At 29.2% G+C, this 17,575-nt stretch overlaps 1 pseudogene; it reads left to right on the top strand.

Annotated features, from left to right (window-relative positions):
- The first annotated feature begins 3,713 nt into the window (after positions 1–3,713).
- Positions 3,714–17,572, top strand: LOC140859271 (flotillin-like protein 1; annotated as a pseudogene).
- Positions 17,573–17,575: the final 3 nt, after the last annotated feature.

The following is a 17,575-nucleotide window of genomic DNA, read 5'->3' as shown; positions in this document are numbered from 1 at the left end:
AATCTAGTTTTATCTAGTTTTCAAAATATTTTTATCAATTTATCTATATTTTGTTTCCATTCAGGGGATCAGTAGACCAACACATTATTATGTACTATTGGATGATAACCATTTTTCTGTTGATACATTACAGATGTTAACTAACAATCTTTGTTATATGTGAGTTAAAAATTTTGATCTTGTTCTCATGTTTTGACAAATACCTTGTTTAGACTAATTTTTAGGTGATCTACTGGCCTTTGTTTCTATATAGAGTCTGATCTTTTTGATGAAGGATCGACATCAATTAGTAGTTTCAGAGATCGGATTACTATGGTACATCATCTGTCGCAGATTAAGGATAGCATTCAAGAAGTTATATTTTTTTGTTAAAGATGTTATAGGATTTTATTATCATAAGGGATTGTTGGCTAAATTTTTTTGAGATAGTTTAGAAGTAAATGACACAATTTAGTCTATTGAATAGTTAATAAAGTTTTATTCTTTATATAGTTGGAAGTTGACATTTCATCTGAATCAAATTCTTTGCATTTAATTTTTTGAGGCGGTTTGCTATTGGATCTTATAGACGGTTGATTTGGTTATGGGTGAAGAATTTTGTTACATCATCTGATAAAGTCTAGATACTGAGATAATGATTCTTTTTTAATGTTAGAAGTTATTTTTTAAAATTTTTAATTTTTTTAATTATTAGCGATGAAATTATTTCATTATAAATAATGAAGTATTTATGATGAAACTTATTTTCTATCACAAATAGTCAATTATTTATGATATTTTTGCTATTTCATCATAAATAATCTATAAATTTTATATTTTTTAAATTTTATATTTTTTCATAATATTGGCGATGAAAATATTTTTATCATAAATAATTGACATTTTATGATAGAAAATAAGTTTTCATCACAAACACTAAGTAATTTATGATGTAATATTTTTATCATAAATAATCTATAATTTTTATATTAAATTTATCATTTTGTTAAAAATATTGATGATAAAAATATTTTTGTAAAAAATAATAGACTATTTACAATGTAAAATATTTTTTTTATTGCAAACACTATATTATTTATGATGTAATATTTTTATCATAAATAATCTATAATTTTTGTATTTTTTAAATTTCTTATTTTTTTGAAATATTGGTGATGAAACTATTTTTATCAAAAACAATAGATTATTTATGATGGAAAATAATTTTTTATCACAAATACTATATTATTTATGATGTAATATTTATATCATAAATTATCTATAATTTTTATATTTTTTAAATTTCCCATTTTCTTTCAAAATATTAGCGATGAAAATATTTTTATCATAAATAATTGCTATTTATGATGAAAATAATTTTTCATCACAAATACTAAATTATTTATGATGAAATATTTTCATTATAATAATCTATAATTTTTATATTCTTTAATTTTTTTATTTTTTCTAAAATTATTGATGATGAAAATATTTTCATCATAAATAATTGACTATTTATGATAAAAAATAAGTTTTCATTGCAAGCACTAAGTTATTTATGACATAATATTTTCATCATAAATAATCAATAATTTTTATATTTTTTAAATTTATTATTTTTTAAAAATATTGATAATAAAAATATTTTCATCATGAATAATGGACTATTTATGATGTAAAATAATTTTTTATCATAAATAATATATTATTTATGATGTAATATTTTTTTCATAAATAATCTATAATTTTTATATTTTTAAAATTTATTATTTTTTTAAAATATTAGTGATAAAATTATTTTTATCATAAATAATTGACTATTTATGATGAAAAATATTTTTTTATCACAAACACTATATTATTTATGATATAATATTTTCATCATAAATTATCTATAATTTTTATATTTTTTATATTTCTTATTTTTTTTCAAAATATTGGTGATGAAAATATTTTCATCATAGATAATACATTATTTATGATGAAAAATAAGTTTTCATTGCAAACACTAAGTTTTTTATGATGTAATATTTTCATCACAAATAATCTATATTTTTAATATTTTTAAATTTATTATTTTTTAAAAAATATTAGTGATGAAAATATTTTCATCATAAATAATAAACTATTTATGATGCAAAATAGTTTTTCATCATAAATACTAAATTATTTATGATAAAATATTTTTATCATAAAAAATCAATAATTTATATATTTTTTAAAATTTTTATTTTTTCAAAAATATTGGTGATGAAAATATTTTCATCGTAAATAACCGACTATTTATGATGAAAAATAATTTCTTATTATAAAAATTATATTCTTTATGATATAATATTTTCATCCCAAATAATTTATAATTTTTATATTTTTCAAATTTTTTATTTTTTTTTCAAAATATCGACGATGAAAATTTTCATCGTAAATAATTTAGTATTTATGATGAAAAATAATTTTCATCACAAATGATCAATTATTTATGATGTAATATTTTTATTATAAATAATCTATAATTTTTGAATTTTTAATATTTTTTTTCAAATATTAGCGATGAAAACTTTCATTGCAAATAATTGGTATTTGTGAAGAAAAATACTATTTATCATAAATACTCTATTATTTATGATGTAATATTTTTATCATAAATAATCTATAATTTTTAAATTTTTAAATTTTTTTATTTTTTTCAAATATTAGCGATGAAAAATTTTTATCATAAATAATTAGTATTTACGATGGAAAAAGCTTTTCATCGCAAATACTCAATAATTTTTCCACTTATGTGGGAACCATTACTGTGAATTAAGATAATTTCGAAGTCCACCTCTAATCCTCTATTAGACTCCTTTGCATGAGAATCCAATGGCCCTAAAAGGATTGGAGTCTAATCTTCACCAATCTCAAAATAGTATTTTTTTAACCACTTATTTTCTAGAGCTAACTAATTCCTCTCATAATATAATAATGCTATTAATTATTCTTTCCATAAAAAATAGCCCTTCTTGTTTGGGGTTCTAATAAAAATTTTGTTAATGAACCTCTTCTTTTTTTAGGGCTTGGGGTAAGATACCAAATTATTCTCATCTTTCTCTATATAAATAGTGCATACTGAAAATGAAAAAAAAGAGAGAATAATATATATATATATATATATATATATATATATATATTATAATTACAAAACTAAAAACTCTGATGATAAAAAAATTATTAATTTTATTAATTTTTTAAAATAAATATTAAGAGAAATGTGCCAAATTTGTTCCAATAAATTTTTCTCTGATGCTAGACCAAATGATTTTTTGTTCCATTAGGCTCCTTTGAATAAGATTCCAACGGCTTTTGGCCATAGCACAACTCTAGTCTAATCAACATCGATTTCAAAGTACAGAAAATATTCTATAGGCCACCAAATCAGTATCTTTTAAACTTTACCAAAAAATAAAATGAAATAACAGTTTAGTATCTTTAACCACTTATTTTTCGGAGTTAATCACTCCAATGAGATAACAAGGCTATTAATTATCTTCCCATAAAAAATAGCCCTTCCTTTTTTGGGTTGGGCTGGGAATTTGATGAACGAGTGTCTTCTTCCTTGTCTAGGACTCGGAGTTAGAGACCGGATTACTCTCAGCTTCTCTGTATTAATCTGCCCTCCAACCCATCCATCTTCCCATAGCCTTCTTTTTCTCCTCACGCAAACCTTTGTGCGAAAGGAAGGAGGAAAGAAAAAAATGGTTTTGTGGTACAAGGTTGCGAGTGCGTCGTGGGAGCTGGCCATCACCGGCACTGGGATCACCGACATAAAGCTAGAGAAGAAGGCATGGATCCTCCTAGGCGGGTCGTGCACCGTCGTTGACGTCTCACCAATGAACTACAGGTTCGAGTTGCAGGTGGTGAGCATCGAGAAACTCGCCTCCATCGTCCCCGCTGTGTTCACCATCGGCCCTCATGTCGACGACCACGAGAGCCTCATAAGATACGCCTGGCTCATCTCCACCCATGACCAGCTCTCCAACCACATCAACGACCTTGTCTAGGAAGGCGAGACCTGCGTCCTCGCTGCATCCATGACCATGGAGGAGATCTCCAGGGGGACAAGTCCTTCAAACAAGAAGAGTTTTAGAAGATCCGGATGGAGCTGAATTAGTTCGGCCTTTTAATCTATAACGCTAACGTGGAGCAGCTCGTCGATGTGAGCCGGCATGAGTTCTTCAGCTATCTGGCCAGAAGTGGAGACCAAAGCATCGCCGGTCTTAAGAGCTTTATGAAGACAACCCCGTGATCCATGCTCATAAGATTGCCCATCTCTTGAGCGGAAATATTTAAAACTCCACCATCGCCGGCATTTCTGATCCCAAAATATCAAAGAAGGTACATCTGGGGAGAATCGTTTTGCTGATTCAGTTGGTAAGATCAGACATTTTAAATTTTGCATGTTATTGTGTGTCAGCTTTAAACTGAATAATTTCAAACACTTTATATTATATAAAAAATAATTTTAATTTTTTTTCTTTTTTTAGACCTTCAACAGTAAATTTTAATTCAACCCTCAAAAATCTTAATTCATATATGTTCAGATTTGGATTTCAAGATACAATCTTCAGGTCTCATCATAGAGAAAACATTAAGTGTTTGGAGTTATTCAATTTAAAACTGACACACAATAATCAGCAAAATTTGAAATGCCTAATTTTATCAACTGAATCAGCAAAATAGTTCTTCCCAGATGTGCCTTTTTTAATATTTTGGGATCAGAAACTCCGATGATGGTGGAGTTTTGAATATTTTCGCTCAAGAGATGCGCAATGTTATAAGCTCATCTCGATCTTAAGGCTCTTAAAACCGTCGATTATGAGATGAAGGTAGCAAACCTTTGCTGCATATTCTCTCCCTCAGTTTATGGTCCTTAGATGAATGATTCTTTGAATTGTTCTCAAGTTACAAGAACTATATTTTATTATTTAGAGGTCTTATTGTTCATGAAGGTAGTGAAGTTTGTCATGATATCCTTTAAGAAGCAGCCTTATAAATTCATTTTCTATTCAAGTCAATGATAGATGTTATTGTAAAGGTCTTATCGTTAATTCTTTAGTCTGCTATAAACTTTTTTAAATACAAAAAATATCATATTAATAATCTTTTCTTTGCTTCAATATATTTTTAAGTAGAAGATCCTAAATCTTTTTGTCACCCTAATTTTCTTATATCTTTTTCTATTTCTCAATTACTATCCCCCCAAAAACTGAAACTCTGGCTTATGTCCATATATCCTAGTTAGTCTTAGGTCTATTTTAAATCAATCATTGTTCTTTAAATTTTAGATTGGATTCTAATCTAAGTTCAGCTATTAATGCAACAAACCAAAGACTAATTTTCATGGGCCTTCACCACTGGAGGTAATTTTGTTTAAGCAGGCACTAAATGATTAGGATTTGTGATTTACAAATTTTTAACTATGTCTTCTATCCCATCAATTCATAGAAAAAGTGGGAATGTGACATCAAGGGAATGGATTGAGTTTATTTAGGGGATACATAATTATCTAGGAAACTTAGGCAGCGCTTGTATAGGAAGGGAATTTGTTTGTTTATACTTGCTTTACTATTTCAAGTAATTATAAGCATCATTTTGCTTCTTCGAGCAAATTGACTCACAAAAGCAAAAGAAATATATAGATTCTCAATGTATAAAGATGACTTTCCATAGCTACTCTCAACAGACTTTATTAGTGTAGAAAGTTATCCTCCCTTGGTTATGTCAGAGAATTGGTTTATTTAGTAAATAGATATGCTTTTATAACAATGTTATCTCAAGTTTCCTAGCTTAATCCCTCCATGACGTGTTTTACTTAAGCGACTAAGACCTTTTGCCGGGAACATATAAAAAAATATATTGTTATCATAGAATTTCAAAAGAATTGTTAATCCCTGATTATATTTCTTTTCTAAATTAGACTTTTTTCCATGAGTTATACATGTTTTCAAAGGTCTCCTGCGATATGTCTTTCAAGATAAGATTCAATATTTTTTTGACTGGTTATTGTAACTAGCTTTCATAGAAAATCTGTTACCTAGAAGAGCAAGAACAATTTTTTGTCATGTGGTCATGTTATTTGAATTAACCATTAAAAATAAGTGATAGCTTTTGCTATATAAGTTTCACACCTGTCAATATGCTTTCAAACAATGCCATACAATTTGCATATTGACTCACTAATATTAACTAACTAGCTTTTCATTTGGAAGAGAAGAAGAAGTTTTGGTCATGGTATCTTGTTATTTAATTAACTAATCCTAACTAGCTTTCATTTGGAAGAGTAGAAGAAGGTTGTAGTCATGTTGTCTTGTTATTTAAGTAGTTAATTAACCATTAAACATAAGCGATAGCTTCTTCTCTAGAAGTTAGTTTCAGATCTGATAGGACATTTTCAAAAAATGCAATGCAATTTGTATATTGATTGATTAATCTTTCTTTCATTACATGAATCAGCGAGAATGTTGATTTATATTTACTTCCATGCCACACCTAGCTCTTCCCTTCTTGATGTGGGGTCTGCGTTCAATTCAAGTCCCACACATCAAGGAATTTTGTTGAATGTTGTGGCTTATTAGCCTTCAGGCTCCCTTCATTACCCTTGCTGTTTGAGCAAAAGAGAGGATATGTTTCCGAAGATATAGACTATAAAAACATAGTTTTCAAATAACCAAATATTTTCAATTATAGGTTCAAGTAGCCAATTGGGAGCTGTATAATTAAGAAGCAGAAGATTGCTAAAGCTGCACTCTATGGGAAAGAGAAGGAAGTAGAGGGACGTCAGACCATAGCTAAAGTAGAATTTTTTGCATGCCAGCAACAAGCTAATGGAGAGTTGTGTGCAAAGAAAAAGGAGACTAAGGGGATGCTTGCCCTCGTAGAGGCCCAACGATTTTACCTTTGCAACCTCCTTGAATCCCTCGAAGAAAATTATGCTGCTTTGAAAGACTATCTCCTAATCAGTAATGGGACTTATGACAATATCCAAGGATCAATACTAAGGTTATGAAGGGGACTCTAGCCAAAGATTAGTGTTTGGACAAATGGTGGTGAGACCACTAATAGGGGCCAGAGCAGGAGGTGGCCGGAGTGTACCGCATGCTACCACCTCTATTCGAGATAGTTCAAGAGCAAACAGGAATGCTGCCACCACCATTGATGGGCCAGCTCACCAACTAATCTGACAACTAACTCAAGAACTTATGATAGGAAGAAATGCTTAGATTGAAGGTTGATAGGACTTGTTATTTCATTTCTCAAAGAGTATAGTTGGTAGGACTACTTTCTTTGTTCTTGAGCTTATTCTTGGTTTGTTGTATGCTTGAGACAACATCAATTTCTATTTAATAGTTCATGGTAGACTTGCAAAAATCATCTACATTACTGCATTATTATAAAAGCTAAGACTATATCACTACAACAAAATAGGATATTAGCAACGAAAAAAATTTGTCACTAATAGCTAATTTTCATCGCTAATAGTTATTAGCGATGAAAATTTCATCGCTAATATTTAGTCGCCAATAATGCCGTCATTAATAATTTTTTATGATGAAATTTTTTTTTATTGTAAATAAAAAATATTAACGAAGAAAAATTTTCATTGTTAAAAAATTATTTTTTTTTAAAAAACTATTTATGATAAAGAGTTTTAGTCATAAAAAAATATAATTTACAACAAAATACATTATTTATGATGAATTTTATTCATCACTTTAATTTAATTAAAAATTTTTATGAAAATAAATTTAAAAAAGTATTAGCAACATATTTTCATCGCCAATATGGCAATTTCCAATGAAAATTTTTATCACTAATAAATATTAAATTACTAGCGATGAAAATATTTTCATGACTATTAATTTAAATAAAAAATTTTTATAAAAATTAAATTTAAAAAAAAAATTAGCGATATAAACTTTTCATCATAAATATGATTATTTACGATGAAAATATTTTTATCACTATTAATTTAATTAAAATTTTTTATAAAAATTAAATTTAAAATAATATTAACAACATAAATTTTTCATTGTAAATATAGTTATTTTCAATGAAATATTTTTATCACTATTAATTTAATTAAAACTTTTATAAAAATTAAATTTAAAATAATGTTAGCAATGTATGTTTTATGTCCCAAATATTTTAAATTTTGATGTATATTTTCATTACTATTAATATAATATAAAATTTTAATATTTTTAAATTTATTAAAAAATTTATTTATGATCAATTTTTCATCACTAATATATTTTTTTACAACCAATATTTCATTGAAAATAATTTCATCACTAATAATTTATAAATATTTTTTAAAAAATAATTTATGAATATATATATTTAATTTATATTTATAATATTTTATAAGTTAAAAATATAAAATTAAAATAAGAAATTCATACAATAAACTCATAAATAAATTTTATTATTTTATTATATTAAATTAAAATTATAAGTGATCTAAAATAAAAATAAAAAGCTACACAAATAAGTCAAGTATCGGCATTTGTAGAAGCGGAATGGGTTGGGGAAGGAGAGTGCTCGAATGAGCTCGGACCGGCCTGCTGCTACCTCAATAGCTACATCATCTACTCCATCTGCGACATCCACTCCATCATCTGGATCTGGAGCCGTCGGTACTCATCGACGCATGCAGTCAACTCATCAGCTCGCTACTCAGCCTGTCTCTGCACCTCCACCAGTCGAGCATCGCGGGCAGCATAGATGTTAGCCCCGGATGAGCGTGAGGATGAGGAAGCAGTGATCCCATGCCCTAGACCCCTAACATAACAAGGTCTCGTACCAAGCACCTAATCACAGATCTTGTCATCTGTGGGTGCGGTCAAGCTCTCAGGGGTAGCTGGGATCTGATATCTATCATACGATCCTGAAAATTAAAGTTATAGCTATTTTAATTTCATACTGAAAATCAAACTGTGAATAAAAAATAATTAAAAAAACTTATAAAGAGCTCTTGGCTCCCTGTCGTCCACTCCCCTGATCGTCGTTGGTGGGTCTGCTAGTAGATATTGATCCTACCAAGAAGCTCGTCACTCTCAGCATCTCTCTATAATTTGAAAATAATTAAATAATTTTTTTTAAATAGTTAAAAAATTATATACTAATTAAAAATTACTTACCATCTGCTCCATGTGATGAGCAAATGATCTCGAACCCTCATAATATGGTACGATCTATCTAGCCTGATACGTGATGTTCTGGATACATCTTCTCTGTACAGTTAGCAGTCAAATTAGTAGGTAATAAATTGAATTTAAAAATAAATAATTCAATCATTAAACTCTAAAAAAAAAATTTGGATGTGTAACCTGATATGTCAGATCCTCGTAATGTCGGCATATGACAGTCCAATCATCCATAGTGATGCTGTCATAGGGCCACTGCTGTGCTGCCTCCACCCCATGATCTTGCATCACATGGTACCAATGCTGATGGATGTAGTGGTGATGGTCCTTGAAATGCAAAGATAAATAAGCATCCACGGCTCGCCACACATGATCCTTTTCAAAATTAATAATATCAAAAATACCCTGCCAATAACAAATATTAGAAGCATATCATGCTAATTAAATATTCATAATATAATTTATTTTATCTATAATTGGGTGAAAAAAACCTCTCTCTGATATGGTATAATATGACATCAATCGAAAAGCATCACAGGGGCATAGTTGTGGCATATGATGCCTAGCTCGATCTGCCATGGCTCGCACCATCTCCTAATGGGCCTGGTATAGCCAGAAGGTATCTCGATACGAAGACGCTGTCCCAGATGCTCGCATCTCCAATGCTCTAAAGTGAGGTTCTTCGATGGACCTCACCCTCGCCTCACTATTGGTGGAGACTGGCCTAAAACAACAATAAATCAATCATTAGTATGATAGCTATCTAAATAAAAAAATCAAATATCATTATATAAAAAGTATAATAATACCATTCGGACCCGCCTCATTTGAACCCGTCTCACTGGGACCTGCCAGTGCAGGACCTTCTGACGATGGAGCTAGTGCGATAGTGGAAATCATGAAGGTGCCTCAGCCTCAAGGGTAGACTGTGAATGTGAACGTCGTCGTCTGTCTCCTGGTGTCATACCTATAATTTTTGATATATAAATGAATATAAATAAATATAAAAATAAAATTTAGATCATGATCCAAATTGGATCGAGGTCGAGATCTAGATTGAGATCTCGATTCAGATTGGGATCCAGATCAGGATCTGAGTTGGGATCCGAAACATCCAATAATAAGATTATTACTTTTCCAAAAAGCCCAATTATGGGACATCTAAAAGTCGATCTCGATCAAGATCCACTCTTTAACGAAAATCTATGGCTCAATACAATTTAACTGCCATCTCTGTACATATATTCGAAGATGAATTTTTAATTTATCAAAAAAGAATAATTTTGTATTAAAATTTTTCATCAAAAATTTCAGTAAAATTTTCTCTAAAATAAAAATACCTTTTATATTTAATTATAATAAGCAAAAGCATATAAAACAACACATAAAATAATTAAATTGTAATAAGCAACAACAATGTGCATTGTGCTAGCAGATCAAAAAAAATTATAAATTTCAGCAATAACAATAAAAAATTTATACAACAAATATAAAATAAACTATAAGCAGTTGAGCATGCAAAATAATATTGACAAAAATAATAACAACAAAATCTATTCTCGAGGACTCGATGGTTTTTTATTTTTTTCTAAAATATTTTTTACCTAAAAATAATAAATAATTTTTTTTACATATTTTTTACCTAAAAATATTTTTTTTCTAAATATTTTTTCTTCTAAACAAGCTCCGAACTCAGCCTCCCACGGCCCCCGCTCCCACGGCACCGTGCTATCACACACCTAGCACTACCCGGACTCGGCCCTCGCGACCCCCGCTCCCATGATGCTGGCACCGTCACACACCCTGCGTTGCTCAGACTCAACCCCCATGATCTCCGCTCCCACTGTGTTGATGCCGTCACACACCCCGTGCCACTCAAACTCAGCCCCCATGACTCCCGCTTTTGTGGCACCGGCACCATCACACACCCCTCGTGAGCCATCCCCTATGGTGCCACCACCCTCTCCAACCCCACGCGACCCGAATCCCAACTCAAATTCTGATCAAATCCCGATCTGGATCTCAATCCGAATCGAGATCTCGATTCGAATCTCAACCTCAATCCAATTCAGATCGTGATCCAGATTTTATTTTTATTAATCAAATAATTAAATACTATTATTAATATTTTAGTTTTTTTAATATTTTTAATATTTTTAATTTTTTTCTTTTATTTTTTTCTTTCTTCTTTTTTCCCTTTTTTTCTTTTTCTTTTTTCCCCCTTGTTTCTCTCTTCCCTTACTCCCTCCCCACCATCACCCACCCGTCCCTACTGCCACCCCCTCCCCAACCCCATCTCCCCCGACCGTCGGTCGCCCCCTCCCCGGCCCCAACTTCGCCGGCCGACCCCCTCCCCCTCCTCGGCCCCGACCCTATCCCCCCCCGACCCCATCCCGCCCACATTTCGCCCCCAACCCCCTCCCCGTCGGTCGACTTGCTCCCCAGCCCCATCTCGCCCCCCGACCCCATCCCATCCATGTTTCATCCCCGACCCCCTCCTCCCTGTCGGCCGACCCCTCCCCGACCCGATCACCGTCGCCGCCAGCCGCCCCCTCCCTGGCCCCATCCCACCCCCCGACCCCATCCTCGCCCTATTTCACCCCCGACCCCCTCCTCGCCGGTCGACCACCTCCCTATCGGCCGACCGCCTCCCTAGCCTTGTGGCACCGTTGGCTGCCCACTCCCCCCCTCGGATAGCTCCACCCCCGATGGCCTGATCAACACAAAAAAGAAAAGGGTTGGAACCTTACCTCTGGCGGACGGCGAATGGTGGGTGGTGCGGACGGCAGCAGTGACGGTGGAGAGGGGCTCACCAACGGGAAGAGAGGGGGGGTAGAGCACGGAGACAGGAGAGCTCAGGGAGAGGGAGAGAGGAGAGCTCAAGGAGAGGGAGAGAGGGAGGAGAGAGAAAGGGTAGAAGGGGGGAAAGAGGGTTTCACGTGAAATGATGTTGACTTGATGTGCATTGAAAGAATCATTATTAGCGACAAAAATTTAATTTCTATCGCTAATAATTCTATTAAACAATAAAAAAAATTTTCACTAAAAAATTTTCGTTGTTAATTATGTTATTAGCAATGAAAATTTAATTTTCATCACTAATAATTTCTATCAAAAAAAAATTTTTCCCACTAAAAAAATTGTCGCTAAAAAAAATTATTTGCGATGAAAATAAAATTATCGCTAATAATTTCTGCCAAAATTTTCCCCATGAAAAAAAAATTTTTCTCTTAAAAAATTATTTATGATGAAAACAAAAAATTTCATCGTTAATTAGCTTATTAGCAATGGAAATTAAATTTTCATCATGAATAATTCTCACAAAAAAAAATTTTCTCCACTAGAAAAATCTTCCCTTTAAAAAAATTATTTACGATGAAAAAAAATTCATCATCAATAAAATTATTAGCAACAAAATTAGATTTTTGTTGCCATTAATTCTCCAAAAAATTAAAAATTCCCCACTAAAAAAATTTTTCCTCTTAAAAAATTTTGCAAAAAAAATTATTGGTGATGAAAACTAAATTTTCATCGTTAATAATCTTATTAGCAATGTAAATATAGTTTTCATCAAAAATAATTTTTGCAAAAAAAATTTCTCTAATTATAATTTTATAAAAAATTAATTTTAGATTTTTCTCACCAAGTAAATTTTCTATCCAAAAAATTTAACAACAAAAAGTGACATTAAAAAATATTTGTGATGAAAAATAAAATTAATTTTCTTTAATCTAAAAAATTTTTGACCCAAATTTTTTTTTTCAAAATAATTTCATCAAAAAAATTATTTTTTATTAATAAAAGAATTTTATATAAATAGTTAATTTGTGATTTTTTTTATAAAATAATTACGTACATAAAAAAGTGGCTTGGCTATCCTTTGTAATGCATACTTTTGTGGATCTAAAATATGTTAAAGAGCTTAGTTGATGTTCATATGGTTTTGTTAGTGTTGATCAATTAAGTGGCTTAAAAATTTAGTGATATTTTTCATATGATTAAAAACTATGGTCGGCATAAGGATTTGTAATCCGATAGAATTTGATTTGTATCTTTACAGCAATGCTGGTATAAAGATAATATTTTTTTGATATTTTTTTTCTCATTATTTTATTTTTCTAGGTTAAAAGGGGCTTATTTGCATAATCTAGTTTTATCTAGTTTTCAAAATATTTTTTTATCAATTTATCTATATTTTGTTTTCATTCAGGGAATCAGCAGACCAACACATTATCATGTACTGTTGGATGATAACCATTTTTCTACTGATACATTACATATGTTAACTAACAATTTTAGTTACACGTGAGTTAAAAATTTTGATCATGTTCTTATGTTTTGACAAATACCTTGTTTGGATCAATTTTTAGGTGATCTACTGGCCTTTATTTCTATATAGAGTCTAATCTTTTTGATGGAAGATCGACATCAATTGGTAGTTTCAGAGATCAGATTGCTGTGGTGCATCATCTGTCGTAGATTAAGGATAGCATTCAAGAAGTTATATTTTTCTGTTAAAGATGTTATAGGATTTTATTATCACAAGGAATTGTTGGCCAAATTTTTTTGGAATGGTTTAGAAGTAAATGACACAATTTAGTCCATCGAATAGTTGATAAAGTTTTATTCTTTATATAGTTGGAAGTTGACATTTAATCTGAATCAAATTCCTTGCATTTAATTTTCTAAGGCGGTTTGCTCTTGGATCTTATAGACGGTTGATTCGTTTGTGGGTGAAAAATTTTGTTACATCATCCGATAAAGTCTAGGTACTAGGATAATAATTTTTTTCAGTGTCGAAAGTTATTTTTTTAAATTTTTAGTTTTTAATTATTAGCAATAAAATTATTTCATCATAAATAATGAAGTATTTACAATAAAAACTCATTTTCTATCCCAAATAATCAATTATTTATGATATTTTTGTTATTTCATCGCAAATAATTTGTAATTTTATATTTTTTATATTTTTTATTTTTTTATAATATTGGCAATAAAAATATTTTTATCATAAATAATTGACTATTTATGATAGAAAATGAGTTTTTATCATAAACACTAAGTTATTTATGACATAATATTTTTATCACAAATAATCTATAATTTTTATATTTTTTAAATTTATTATTTTTTTAAAAATATTGGTGATGAAAATATTTTTATCATAAATAATGGACTATTTATGATGTAAAATAATTTTTTATCATAAATATTATATTATTTATGATGTAATATTTTCATTGTAAATAATTTATAATTTTTATATTTTTTTAAATTTTTTATTTTTTTAAAATATATGTGATGAAACTATTTTTGTCACAAATAATGAACTATTTATGATGCAAAATAATTTTTCATCACAAACACTATATTATTTACAACATAATATTTTCATCATAAATTATCTATAATTTTTATATTTTTTAAATTTTTTATTTTTTCAAAATATTAATGATAAAAATATTTTCATCATAAATAATTACTATTTATGATGAAAATAATTTTTTATCATAAATACTGAATTATTTATGATAAAAAATTTTCTTTATAAATAATCTATAATTTTATTTTTTTTTAATTTTTTATTATTTTAAAATTATTGATGATAAGAATATTTTTATTATAAATAATTGACTATTTATGATGAAAAATAAGTTTACATTGCAAATACTAAGTTATTTAAGATACAATATTTTTATCATAAATAATCTATAATTTTTATATTTTTTAAATTTATTATTTTTTAAAAATATTAATGATGAAAATATTTTTATCATGAACAAAGGACTATTTATTATGCAAAATAATTTTTCATCACAAACATTGTATTATTTATGATGCAATATTTTTTTCATAAATAATCTATAATTTTTATATTTTTTAAATTTCTTATTTTTATAAAATATTGATAATGAATCTATTTTTATCATAAATAATTGATTATTTATGTCAAAAAATATTTTTTTATTGCAAACACTATATTATTTATGATGCAATATTTTTGTTATAAATTATCTATAATTTTTGTATTTTTTATATTTTTTATTTTTTTTAAAATATTAGCGATGAAAATATTTTTATCATAAGTAATTCACTATTTATGATGAAAAATAAGTTTTCATTACAAACACTAAGTTATTTATCATGCAATATTTTCATTATAAATAATCTATATTTTTATATTTTTTAAATTTATTATTTTTTAAGAAATATTAATGATGAAAATATTTTCATCATAAATAATGGACTATTTACGATGCAAAATAGTTTTTCATCATAAATACTAAATTATTTATGATGAAATATTTTCATCATAAATAATCTATAATTTTTGTATTTTTATATTTTTTTTATTTTTTTTAAAATATTAATGATGAAAATATTTTCATCATAACTAATCAATTATTTATGATAAAAAATAATTTTTATCATAAAAATTATATTATTTATGATGTAATATTTTCATCACAAATAATTTATAATTTTTATATTTTTTTAATTTTATACTTTTTTCAAAATATTAGCGATGAAAATTTTTCATCATAAATAATTTAGCATTTATGATGAAAAATAATTTTTATTGCAAATAATCAATTATTTATGATATAATATTTTTATTGTAAATAATCTATAAGTTTTAAATTTTTAATATTTTTTTAAATATTAGTAAAATATTAGCGATGAAAACTTTCATCGTAAATAATTGGTATTTGTGACAAAAAATACTATTTATCACAAATACTCTATTATTTTTGATGTAATATTTTCATTATGAATAATATGTAATTTTTAAATTTTTTTATTTTTTTTAAATTTTAGCGATGAAAAATTTTTATCGTAAATAATTGAGTTTTTATGATGAAAAAAGTTTTTCATCGCAAATACTCAATAATTTCTCCACTTATGTGGGAACCATTATTGTGAATTAAGATAATTTCAAAGTCCACCTTTAATCCTCTATTAGTCTCCTTTGCATGAGAATCCAATGGCCCTAAAAGGATTGGAGTCTAATCTTCACCAATCTCAAAATAGTATTTTTTTAACCACTTATTTTCTAGAGCTAACAAACTCATAATATAATAATGCTATTAACTATTCTTTCCATAAAAAATAGCCCTTCTTGTTTGGGGTTCTAATAGAAATTTTGTTAATGAACCTCTTCTTTTTTTAGGGCTTAGGGTTAGATACCAAATTATTCTCATCTTTCTCTATAAAAATAGTTCATGCTGAAAATGAGAAAAAAAGAGAATTATATATATATATATATATATATATATATATATATATATATATATATATATATATATATATATATATATATTACAAAACTAGAAACTCTGATGATAAAAAAATTATTAATTTTATTAATTTTTTAAAATTAATATTAAGAGAAATGTGCCAAATTTGTTCCAATAAATTTTTCTCTGATACTGGACCAAATGATTTTTTGTTCCATTAGGCTCCTTTGAATAAGAATCCAACGGCTTTTGGCCATAGCACAACTCTAGTCTAATCAACATCGATTTTAAAGTATAGAAAATATTCTATAGGCCACCAAATCAGTATCTTTTAACTTTACCAAACAAATAAAATGAAATAAAAGTTTAGTATCTTTAACCACTTATTTTTTAGAGTTAATTACTCCAATGAGATAACAAGGCTATTAATTATCTTCCCATAAAAAATAGCCCTTCCTTTTCCGGGTTGGGCTGGGAATTTGATGAACAAGTGTCTTCTTCCTTGTCTAGGACTCAGAGTTAGAGATCGGATTACTCTCAGCTTCTCTATATGAATCTGCCCTCCAACCCATCCATCTTCCCACAGCCTTCTTTATCTCCTCACGCAAACCTTTGTGCGAAAGGAAGGAGGAAAAAAAGAAAAGATTGTTTTGTGGTACAAGGTTGCGAGCCCGTCATGGTAGCTGGCCATCACCGGCGCTGGGATCACCGACATAAAGCTAGAGAAGAAGGCATGGATCCTCCTGGGCCGGTCGTGCACCATCGTTGATGTCTCGCCAATGAACTACAGGTTCGAGGTGCAGGCGGTGAAAGCCGAGAAGCTCCCCTCCATCATCCCCGCTGTGTTCACCATCGGCCCTCATGTCGACGACCACGAGAGCCTCATAAGATATGCCTGGCTCATCTCCACCCATGACCAGCTCTCCAACCACGTCAACGACCTGTCCAGGAAGGCGAGACCCGCATCCTCGCTGCATCCATGACCATGGAGGAGATCTCCAGGGGGACAAGTCCTTCAAACAAGAAGAGTTTGAGAAGGTCCGGATGGAGCTGAATCAGTTCAGCCTTTTAATCTATAACGCTAACGTGGAGCAGCTCATCGACGTGAGCCGGCATGAGTTCTTCAGCTATCTGGGCCAGAAGTGGCGACCAAAACATCGCTGGTCTTAAGAG

This window comes from Elaeis guineensis, chromosome 7 (genome assembly GCF_000442705.2).
Source record: "Elaeis guineensis isolate ETL-2024a chromosome 7, EG11, whole genome shotgun sequence".
NCBI lineage: Eukaryota > Viridiplantae > Streptophyta > Magnoliopsida > Arecales > Arecaceae > Elaeis > Elaeis guineensis.
The sequence above is the reverse complement of the archived record's forward strand: the minus strand, read 5'-3'. Positions and strand labels throughout refer to the sequence as shown.